The sequence below is a fragment of the Nelumbo lutea genome, chromosome 5 (assembly GCF_056320005.1).
Source record: "Nelumbo lutea isolate HS-2025 chromosome 5, American lotus-T2T, whole genome shotgun sequence".
Lineage (NCBI taxonomy): Eukaryota > Viridiplantae > Streptophyta > Magnoliopsida > Proteales > Nelumbonaceae > Nelumbo > Nelumbo lutea.
Window position 1 is genome coordinate 20,219,088 of NC_142688.1, and position 10,792 is coordinate 20,229,879.

Consider the following 10,792-nt stretch of genomic DNA (forward strand, 5'->3'; position numbering starts at 1 on the left):
TCAAGCGGTTTAACGACGCTTGTATGCAGATACCACGCCTGGATCCTGCCATACGCCTTGCAGCAGCCAAGAAGGGCGTGAAGCACAAAGAGATCATGTGGCACATGGTCGTCAACCAACCCGCGACGATAACCGAGTTTCTGAAACTTGCGAATAAGTTCATAGCCACCGAGGAGGAGATCAACCAAAAGGGTGAGGGTGCACCCGAAAAAAGAAAAAGAGAAGAACCTCCTAGTCAAGAGGACACCCGAAGAAAAAAGGAAACAGCTCAGGGTGCAAAGCCGGGTCAACTATTCCAAGCTCCTACTCCGGACTGGGCTGATTACACTCCACTGAACACGAAGCGGGCCAAAATTCTGATGGCGATCAAGGACGCCCCGTACGTGAAGTGCCCACCCCGTCTGAGGGGGAATCCCAATGATAGAAATAAGAATCCGTATTGCAACTTCCATAAAGACCATGATCACAGTACTGAGAGTTGTAAAAACCTCCGCGACGAGATAGAGGAGCTCATCCGTCGCGGATATTTGAGGAACTTTGTACAAAATAATAATAATAATAATAATAATAATAATAATAATAATAATAATAGTAATAGAACAGGTTGGCAAGGGGAGCACAGTAGAGACGCTCCCAAATTCAACAGTAGGCCGGCCGAACAATCGCAGAGACAGCCTCCGGAGGAGATACCAGTTCGGGGGACTATCCACATGATAGTGGGAGGCTCAATCGTTGCGGGTTGCACTTCAACGGCAGCTTGGACGTCGGTTTGTGAGGTCACCCGGGAGGAGCAGAACCCCCCAAAGCGGCCAAGAACAGAAGAGTCGATTTTCTTCACAAAAGACGATGTGCGAGGGGTCCATTACCCCCACGACGACGCACTCGTGATAAAGCTGAGGATCGTCGACTCAGGCAGCTCGGCCGACATACTTTTCAAAGCTGCGTTTGACCAGCTCCAGTTGCAGAGAAGCGACCTGAAGCCCGTAGATACTCCTTTGGTAGTCTTCAGCGGAGAAGAAGTCCGGCCCCTTGGGAAAATAACAGTCCCGGTAGAGGTCAACACGTGGCCTTGTGTGGTCAGATTCGAGCACAACTTCCTTGTGGTAGCGACCCCCTCGCCCTACAATGCCATGGTAGGTCGACCGATCACCCATGTCCTGCGGGCGGTGGTCTCCACTTACCATTTAGCCATGAAGTTCCCAACCGACTTTGGGGTGGGAGTAGCGCGGGGCGACCAACTTGAGTCCCGCAAATGCTACGTTGCCGCCCTAAAGGGGAAAACCAAAGTAGCCAATGGCCTTGAACTGGAGCGACCCACAGAGCAAGGCGAAGAGCGAGCCGCGCCCACAAAAGAAACAGTCACGGTCCCGACCTCGACAGCAGACCCAGCTCGAAAGCTCCAGATCGGTGCTTCCGTCTAGGAGCCCCTACGATCCGAACTAGTAAGTTTTTTACTTCAAAATTTAGATATTTTTGCATGGTCCGCGGCAGAAATGCCCGGTATAGACCCTGAACTCATAACTCACAAGTTAAACACTGATCCTGTAGTTAGGCCCGTTAGACAGAAGAAATGCAACCTAGCCCCAAAACGGTGGAAAGCGGTCAATGAGGAAGTCAAGAAGCTCCTCGCAGCGGACTTCGTAGGAGAAGTCCAATATCCGAGCTGGGTAGCCAACTCCGTGCTGGTAAAGAAGGCTAATGACAAGTGGCGTATGTGCGTCGACTACACCTACTTGAACCAAGCTTGCCCGAAAGATTGTTTCCCGCTCCCCCGAATTGACCGTTTGGTGGACGCGACCTCAGGGCATGAGTTGCTCAATTTCTTGGACGCCTATTCGGGCTATAACCAGATCAAGATGGACTCGATAGATGAAGAAAATAGTGCCTTCATCACAGAGTTCGGCCTCTACTATTACAAGGTTATGCCCTTCGGGTTGAAAAGCGCAGGGGCAACCTTTTAGAGACTTGTAAATAAATTGTTTGCACCGTTAATCGGCAGAAAAGTAGTGTGCCGACCTTTCAGAGACATGGTCGTCAAAACTCAACTCTCACATGAATTAATACAAGATTTGTGTTTCGTTTTTGAAATTTTGCGTAAGTTTAATATGAGATTGAATCCAAACAAGTGTGTGTTCGGTGTAATCTTGGGTAAGTTCCTAGGATACATCGTTAACCGGCGCGGCATTGAAGCCAACCCAGATAAGGTTAAGGCCATCTTGGACATGAAACCACCCCGAAAATTGAAAAAAATTCAGAGGTTGAATGGCCGCATAGCCGCCCTAAGTCATTTCAAGTCTAAATCGGCGGACCGCTGTCTGTTGTTCTTTAAGGCAATAAAGAGCAAAGGGTTTGAATGGACCCAAGATTGCCAACTCGCGTTCGATGAGCTCAAAGAATACCTCACTAGTGTGTCGACCTTAACCCAGCCCGATGAGGGCGATGTTTTAGAACTCTACCTCTCGGCGAGCAACGAGGTGGTCAGTTCGGTACTAATAAAGGAAGTAGATTGGGTCCAACGACCCATCTATTATGTTAGTAAAGTATTGCAGGGAGCAGAAATGAGATACCCGAAGATGGAAAAGCTAGCATATGCATTGATAATTGCAGCTCGGAAGCTCCGACCGTACTTCCAAGCTCATACTATTATCATCCTTACTGACAAACCTCTGAGGCAAGTATTGCTTAAGCCTAAGGTCTCCGACCGGCTAACGAAGTGGGCCATCGAGCTCAGCGAGTACGACCTCCAGTATAAGCCGCAAACTGCCATTAAGGCCCAAGCCTTAGCAGATTTCATAGCCGAATGCACATTTAGTTCCGAAGTTCCCAGTTCGGTTGAGTGCGAGGCTCCCACCTCGGGTGAGCTCGAAGCTCCCGGATCAGTCGAGTTCGAACCCCGTGAAGTAGTAGCCAGTGTGGCACCTCTCCTAGCTCGGCCAACTGCAAGTTGGGATGAGGAGCCCTGGATCCTTCACGTAGATGGCTCCTCGAACCAACAGGGCAGCGGTGCCAGAATAGTTCTGCACGGCCAAAGCGGCATAAAACTGGAGTATGCGCTACGCTTCGAGTTCGAGGCATCCAACAATGAAGCAGAATATGAGGCGCTGATAGCCGGACTAACCTTAGCCAGAGAAGTAAAAGCCAAGCACATCGTTATCTACAGCGACTCCCAACTCGTAGTCAACCAGGTCACGGGTGAATATGAAGCTCGCGAGTCGACCATGGTCGCCTACATAGTCAAAGTCAGAGAGGCCCTACTCGACTTCCAATCACACTTCATCAGACAGATCCCTAGGTCGGAGAATGCCGAGGCCGATGCCCTCTCCAAGTTAGCCAACACTAGCGACATCACCATGAGAACGGTGTACATAGAGGACCTGTCTCGGCCTAGCATTCTCGGGGGGGCAACGGAGATCGCTCCTGTTGTTCGAGCAGAGCCAAGTTGGATTGACCCACTCATGAGCTTCTTGTTACACGGGACCCTCCCTGCAGATCGCAATGCAGCCAGAAGGGTGCAATGCCAGGCAGCTAAATACGTTATGATAGATGAGTGGCTATATAGGAGATCCTATACGCTCCCCTACCTGCGTTGCTTGCGACCTACCGAAGCTGAGCTTGTACTCCGTGACACTCATGAGGGTCTGTGTGGCGGACACTTGGGGGGCAGGGCCCTTGCCTAGAAAGTGCTTCAGCAAGGGTATTATTGGCCAACAATGAAGGTTGACGCCATTGAACTCGTCAGAAAATGTGATAAATGTCAGAGACATGCCAATATTCACCACCAACCCGCTACCGACCTCAAGTATCTCACCAGCCTGTGGCCCTTTGCATAGTTGGGCATCGATCTACTCGGGCCATTCCCGCCAGCAACGGGCGGAAGAAAGTTCTTAGTAGTGGCGGTGGACTATTTTACCAAGTGGGTAGAAGCTGAGCCCCTCGTGACGATCACAACCCGAAATGTCCAAAACTTCTTTTGGAAGAGCATCGTATGCCGCTTCGGACTACCTCGGGTATTGATTTCCGACAATGGCAAACAGTTTGAGGACATCAAATTTCAAGATTGGTGCCGAGACATGGAGATCCAACAGAACTTTACTTCAGTCGCGCACTCTCAAGCAAACGGTCAGGCAAAAGTCACGAACAGAGCCATCCTCCGCGGACTAAAGACACAGCTGGACCAAGCTAAAGGATTGTGGGCAGATGAACTACCCAGTGTCTTATGGGCCTACCAAACCACGGAGAAGACTGCCACGGGAGAAACACCCTTCAATCTCACCTACGGCACTGAAGCACTGATTCCCGCAGAGATCGAAGTACCTACGTTGCGCCTGGAAGCATACAGCGATCAAAAAATGAAGATGAGCTATGTACCAACCTCGGCCTACTTGACAAAGTGAGGGACCTCACGTACATTAGGGCCGCAGCCTACCAGTAGAGGGTAGCTCAGTACTATAACGCCAGGGTCAAGAGGCGAAACCTTCGTGTTGGCGACCTAGCCCTTCGTAAAGTTATGGTGCCTGATCCCGGTGCTAGCAAGCTTGAGTCCAACTGGGAAGGTCCTTACCGAGTGAAACAAGTGTTCAGGGAAGGAACATATGAGCTTGAGACCCTCGAAGGAAAACAAGTACCTTGAGCATGGAATATTGTCAACCTGAGGCAATATTACTTGTAAAAATCAAGCGGACCACGCGTCCCTTCCAAAGCCTAAGGGCCAGAATACTGAGCTAACATGACCTCGGCACAAGAAGACCCCAGTTGCCACTTCGGCCTGGGAGAAATCTAGGAGCGGACTACGGGTCCCTCCCAAAGCCTAAGGTCCAAAACATCGAGCTAACAAAGACCTCGGCGTGAAGAAAAGACACTTTAGTGGCAAAGGCAAGGTATGAAATATTAAAAGCGTAAGTAGCTCGGGTTTAAACCCCGCGAAGCATAGTTCATCCCGACATGTTGGTCGAACTAAGAAATAGCCAACCAATGCTTAGCTCGGGCATACGTTGTAATCACTCCGTGATATAACACACAGGCCTTAAATGTGACAAATCGAAATAACGCCTACCAAAGAGCCCTACTTCAAGTATGTAACTTTAACAGCTCAAGTGATGAGATTGCTTTAGCAAAAATAAAGGAAGTCCATCATACTCAAAAGCAAGAAGAAACTTTCATTCAAAAAAAAATGAAAATGACAAGTTTAATAACCGAGCTAAACAGCTCGGGAAAGGTTCCATCATCATAGGGCACAACTGCCCAACTGAAAACTTGTGAAAGATCGGGTTTACGGCACCCGAAAGCCATAGAAGCCCTGAGAAACGCCACCTCAAGAATCCGCCTCCTCATCCTCCGGAGAATCGAGCTCCTCTTCATCCGCTTGGTCTGCTGTCTCAAGAGACAGACCTTTCATAGTAATGCCGTCGAGGTTAAGCCTGGAGAACTTCTTCTGAACCAGCCACCGGCAGAGCTTAAACCCTGAGCGGTATGAACCCGAACCATACTCCACCTGGAGGTCATGAAATTCCTGGGGTCTTTAAAATCCCATACCGCTTTCTCTCGCTCAGCCTCCACCATCTGATCGAAGTTTCAGGTCCAGTTTAGAAGAGTGGACTCCAGATCCTGCACCTGCTGCCTGAGAAGCTCCCTCTCCCCTGCCATCCTCGGTGATTCCTCCCTGTAGCGTGCGCTCTCTTCAGTAAGCTGAGCGATTTGAGCTTCCTGGTCATGGACGAGCAGCTCCTGAGACTCGCTCCCCTTGCGGGTGTAATGGAGCTCGCCCCGGATCCAGTCGAGCTCGACCTGGAGCTTCTGGTTAGTAGCACACTGGTCGAGAGCGTCGACGCGATGGATGTGCGTTTGGAGAGCCATGGCATGAATGGCAGAATTGACCTGTCGGCAAGAAAGAAAGATCAGAAGACAACAAAAAAGGGCAAAACAAGAGAGGAAGAGGGAAAAAGGTCACTTACCACCATACAGTGAGTAGAGGTGAACGCGGATAGATCCCCGGGCTCCATGTTTCCCCACTGAGCGATTTCATCATTGGTAACTACCTTTTAGCTCCTCCGGCGGGCTATCAGATAATCATTTACCCCTTCTCAGTTTCCCACTGGGAATCGGGGGTAAGGACAGGGATGAAGGAGGTTGAAGGATACCTCCCCTGGTTGGGGGAGTTCGCTTCCCCCAAGGTTAGTCCCACTATTCCCCTTAGGAGGGGGCATCGGAACCTCGGGTGAAGGAGAGGGAAGGACCGACTCGGTAGACCTGAACTCAGTGCTTCCTGAAGGCGGGGTTCGGTCGGGGCGCGTCCTCTTCACTTGGCGTCTCTGGCTGCCCGAGAGAAGGCGGCTCGAATCAGCACTAGACATGATGGCTGCCACAAGACCACAAGGTATTAGTCCAACAATAAACAAAATGCATGTGTATACAAGTCACAAGGCACTACGCGACTTAAAAGACCGACCTACCCAGGCTCAAGCCTGCCTGCACGAGTTTCTCCTTGGCTAATTAGTCAGAGCAATGGAAGCCTACCGACGCCCAGGACAACATCGTTTTTTGATTCTTAGGTTCCAGCTCGGCCCCGGGGTCCTGGATGGCGCCCCTCCAAGCAGTGGGAAAGGGCCACCCCTCGGGGTTACGGACCACAAAGTAGTCCCGCTTCCAGGCGGGAATCTTATTCGGCAACTCGTATAAGAGCTTATAGCCGCGATGGGGGGAGAGGTAATAAAAGCGCCTCTCCGGAGGAACCCTAGGAGCAACATTCTTTATACAAAGGATAGAAGCAAAAATATCAAGATCTAAAGGAAGACAATACTCGTAACACAAAGATATAGTTCCAACCATGTTTCGAATGGCGTTGGGATGAAGTTGGTCAATGGTGACGTTAAAATGATTTAGCACCTCCACTATCAAGGGGTGCAGGGGGAGACGCAAGCTAGCCTCGAGTTGTTCCTGAAAGATTACTATGTCATTGGGACCATGCTCCCAAGGGAAGTTGCCAGTAGGGAGGCTGTAAACCAGGTCCTCAGGGAGACGAAAGTAGCAAATCAAAGACCTGAGTCTCTCTGCTGTCATTAAGGAAGGGCCAAAGGTATCAGGTACCCTTCTCCTAGAAGTAGATGCCGTATTGCTAGAGGCTTCCCGAGCCTCCGGGATATGCTCCCAGGCTCCCCCCGAGCTCGAGGGAGCATCATCATCCTGGATATCGCCCCTGTGATAGGCATGGCATGGGTACCCAGACATGGCTGACGGCGATTGGGACTCACCAAAGTAAAGACGGAATGAAGCAGACTGAGGAACTCGAGTAAGCTAGGCGAAGTATGCGAACTCGGAATCCAAAGGATGGCGTGGAGGAAGGTAGGGCCCAAGGGTGCCCCTATTTATAAACCCCACCCTTTCAAACTAACGGCCCGGATCAAAGCAGATCCAACGGTCCGCAAATTTCCTGACCACACGCCTTCTGAAAATCGAAGGCGATTGGCGGCACATCTTCCACGATTGAGGTAGTCGTAGCCGCACGACATTCAGAATTAAAGGCCACCTCAGCACATTTTCAGAATCCAAAAAGTCAGGGAAGATAGAAGATCTCTTGATTCCCGTGAATGCATTTAATGAGGGTAGTCAATCAAGTTTGAATTTCGGTCAAATCAGCCCATCGCGCTTCATAAACTCAACGCGCTAAGGCGATACCCTTAGCCCGAGGAGTGGGGGGCAATTGATGAAGGGTGATTTGACCCGATCTATGAAACGGCAACACGTGGACACTGACCCGACGTAAGCGATAGCTCAGCATTGTGGCCCAATACAGCTAAGTAACGGGCCCCTAAAGCAGCTCGCCACGATGCAAGCTCCGGGTTCCCCTAGCTACCCGCAAAGGGATATTCCGAGGCAACTTCAGCTCGCAAGCTAAGAAAACCAGCTCGCCCGAACTCCCAAGCAGACAAGTCATCCTGAGGACTAATTCTACTAAGGGTACTCCTGAAGTATTCTGAGCTCGCTACAAAGTAGCTCGCAAGTGGGTCGCACGAGTATTCCACAGGAAGCTTCTATCTGACAGGCCATACCAATCAGACTGTGCCATATCCCCTATTGACGGCGCAGTCCCTGTCCTTTCTGCAATCTGCGCCCACGTCTCTCAGTAGGTGGAGGCGTGCCTGTCACTTTGGAAATGTGTCACTCGCCCGGGTAAGGAGTACGTCACAACGGCCACCTGCATAGCCCTGGCAGGTAACGGCTATAGCAGGGGGCCCAGTGGCGGTTATGTCCGATCTCCCAAGGAGCGCCCCTATAAAAGCCCTCAGGGCAGAGGAGAAATGTCTTCTAAAAAATCAAAAAAATCTCTTGAGTATAGGAAAACTACGTGACCTCCACTCTTAGCCTTCGTTTTTCCTTTTACTTCCCAAACACAGTACTAACTTAAGCATCGGAGTATTCCCACCAGGTAAATCCCCGGGAACCCTTCTTTTCATCTTCTCAGGTCCCGCTCGTTGCCAGCAATGAACCAATCAATGGTCAGCTAGGAGTGCCCGAATCGCGCTACATCAATAATCAGTTAATCACCTCACCACCTGAGAGAGAGAGAAAGAGAGAGAGGCTCATAAGCTCGTGTAATCTGGAGTTGACATCAAAGTGAAACACTCCAAGTTTCGGCAACTCTTAACAGATTAGTGCCCGTGCCATTTATTCGGTACGAGTGCCCCTGGAGGCGAAGGAAGGAAATACGAATTAATTCCAAGAGAAATTTAAAGTTGAGTGCATCTCAAAACTTTTATTATTAGTTTTTTTTTTTTTTGAGAATGACGGTTCAACCCACGTTCAGAATTTATTATTATTAGTTTTTTTTTAAATGACGGTTCAACCTAGATCAGAATTTATAAGTTTAAAATACAGTTGAGGTAGATGTAAATTTGAAATTGATGCGAAGTAACTTTAGTTTGGGGTAATAGAGTACCCAAGGTCGCTTTGAAGCAAACTAATCACGTTGAGTTGTCACTTATGTTGAGTCACGTCCATGTGTCGAACTAACCATGCTGAGTTATCACTTATGTCGAGTCACGCCCACATGTCTCTCTGTTACGAGGTCGGGCCAAATTACCCTTTATCAACTCCGAGATATCATTTCATCCGTATCATCATTAGGAACTGATTAAAATTTCATTTTATTATTAATTAATTATTAAGAATTCATTTAAACATTAAAAAAAAAGATTTGAAGAACATATATACCTAAACGATTGATAACAACCAATACAGACAACCAATGAGGGTGTGGTCTCTGAAACACGCACTATTAATCAATCGGTTCCTTCTAGAAAATGAACAGCAATCAAGGAGATGATCTTTCGGACTGTGTCCAAAATAGAGGCAAAAGCCATTGTACACTGAAGATAAAACGAGCAAAAACAAGGGCGGTTGATCGATGTGGAAGGGAAGAATGTAAGAATGAAAGAACATGAAAAGTAGGGAATAAAGGAGGGAAGAGGAAAATATTTTGAGAAATTTCCTATGCATATACGTTGCTAATTTGTTTATATCTATAATAGGATGGTTTGTTTCTATCTAAATGAGATACCTATCTTGCCATGTTGCCTAATGAAAAGTCTGTATAATGTGAAAGGAAGTACAGGGGAGAGTTATTAAGAGCTCTGATATAGGTAGTCGGATCAGGTAGGCACAACACGTTAAATATTCACTTGTAAATTTTTTTGACACTTGTTCCTTAAAATACCTCCAGCCTACCTTGTAAATTTAAACATGTTATATGTATTTTTATATTTAACTAATATTTTTTAATTTTTTATTTATAAAATATTAAAAATTGTAATTTGAGGCTAAAAAATGCATTTTTTGTGAAAATAGCGAGATAAAGTGCCTATGGCTCATTGGAACGCATAGATCTCAAAAAGTTACTCAGAAAAAAAAATAAAAAAATCAATCAGACATTTGAGTGTAAAATTATGACCTTTAAAAACTTGCATACATTGAATGTACAACCCATGACCCGATACCCAGGTCGAACGATTCAATCAAATCAATGATTTTTAACCATCTGATGAGTCTTAACTAAATCAGATCTGAAATCTTAACCAAATGACGGTTTGAATGATTCAACCAATGGATCAACAATGGGTTAAATACAGTACTCTCTCGTGGCCATGCAGCTCATACTCATGCTCATGCATGGTCTTGGATGCGATTCAGCAAAACTATATATTAAAGATGTCTATATATACTCTACACACTTTTAATTAAATACACTAAACTACAGATTTAATAACATTTGTATACTTTCAACAAAATACGTACACCAGCGTACATTAATTGTTGCAGTGTGATGTAAACATGAATCGTGGATAGTTCTGACTGCGTTTATGCATATGAGTTCCATATTATAAAAGAGAAAGAGGTGATCAATCAGAATCATCTGGTGGCATTCATCGAAATCAAAATTAATTCACAGGGGTGCTTTATTAATTGGTCAAAGCTCTTCCGATGCTTCAATGTCTTTCTGACATATATCATAGATTTCTCCCCAAAATGTATATAATAAGCAGGTAAGAATAAATTTAGCGAAAATAAAACAAAATGCTCAATAGCAATGTCACATGATGGAGCATCCGGAATCGGGCTCGTCCACATGGATGATACACACTTGCTCGCATCCATGGAAGGTAACATTGTCTACTTTCGGTTCAGGGTTATTATTCGCTTCCGATTTGGGTGGAGAAGGTGGAGGTCCAATACTCACTACGTCAACAAATTTCCCAGTTTTCTTTGTATGAATTAACACGTCATAGGGGTCTACGGTGCC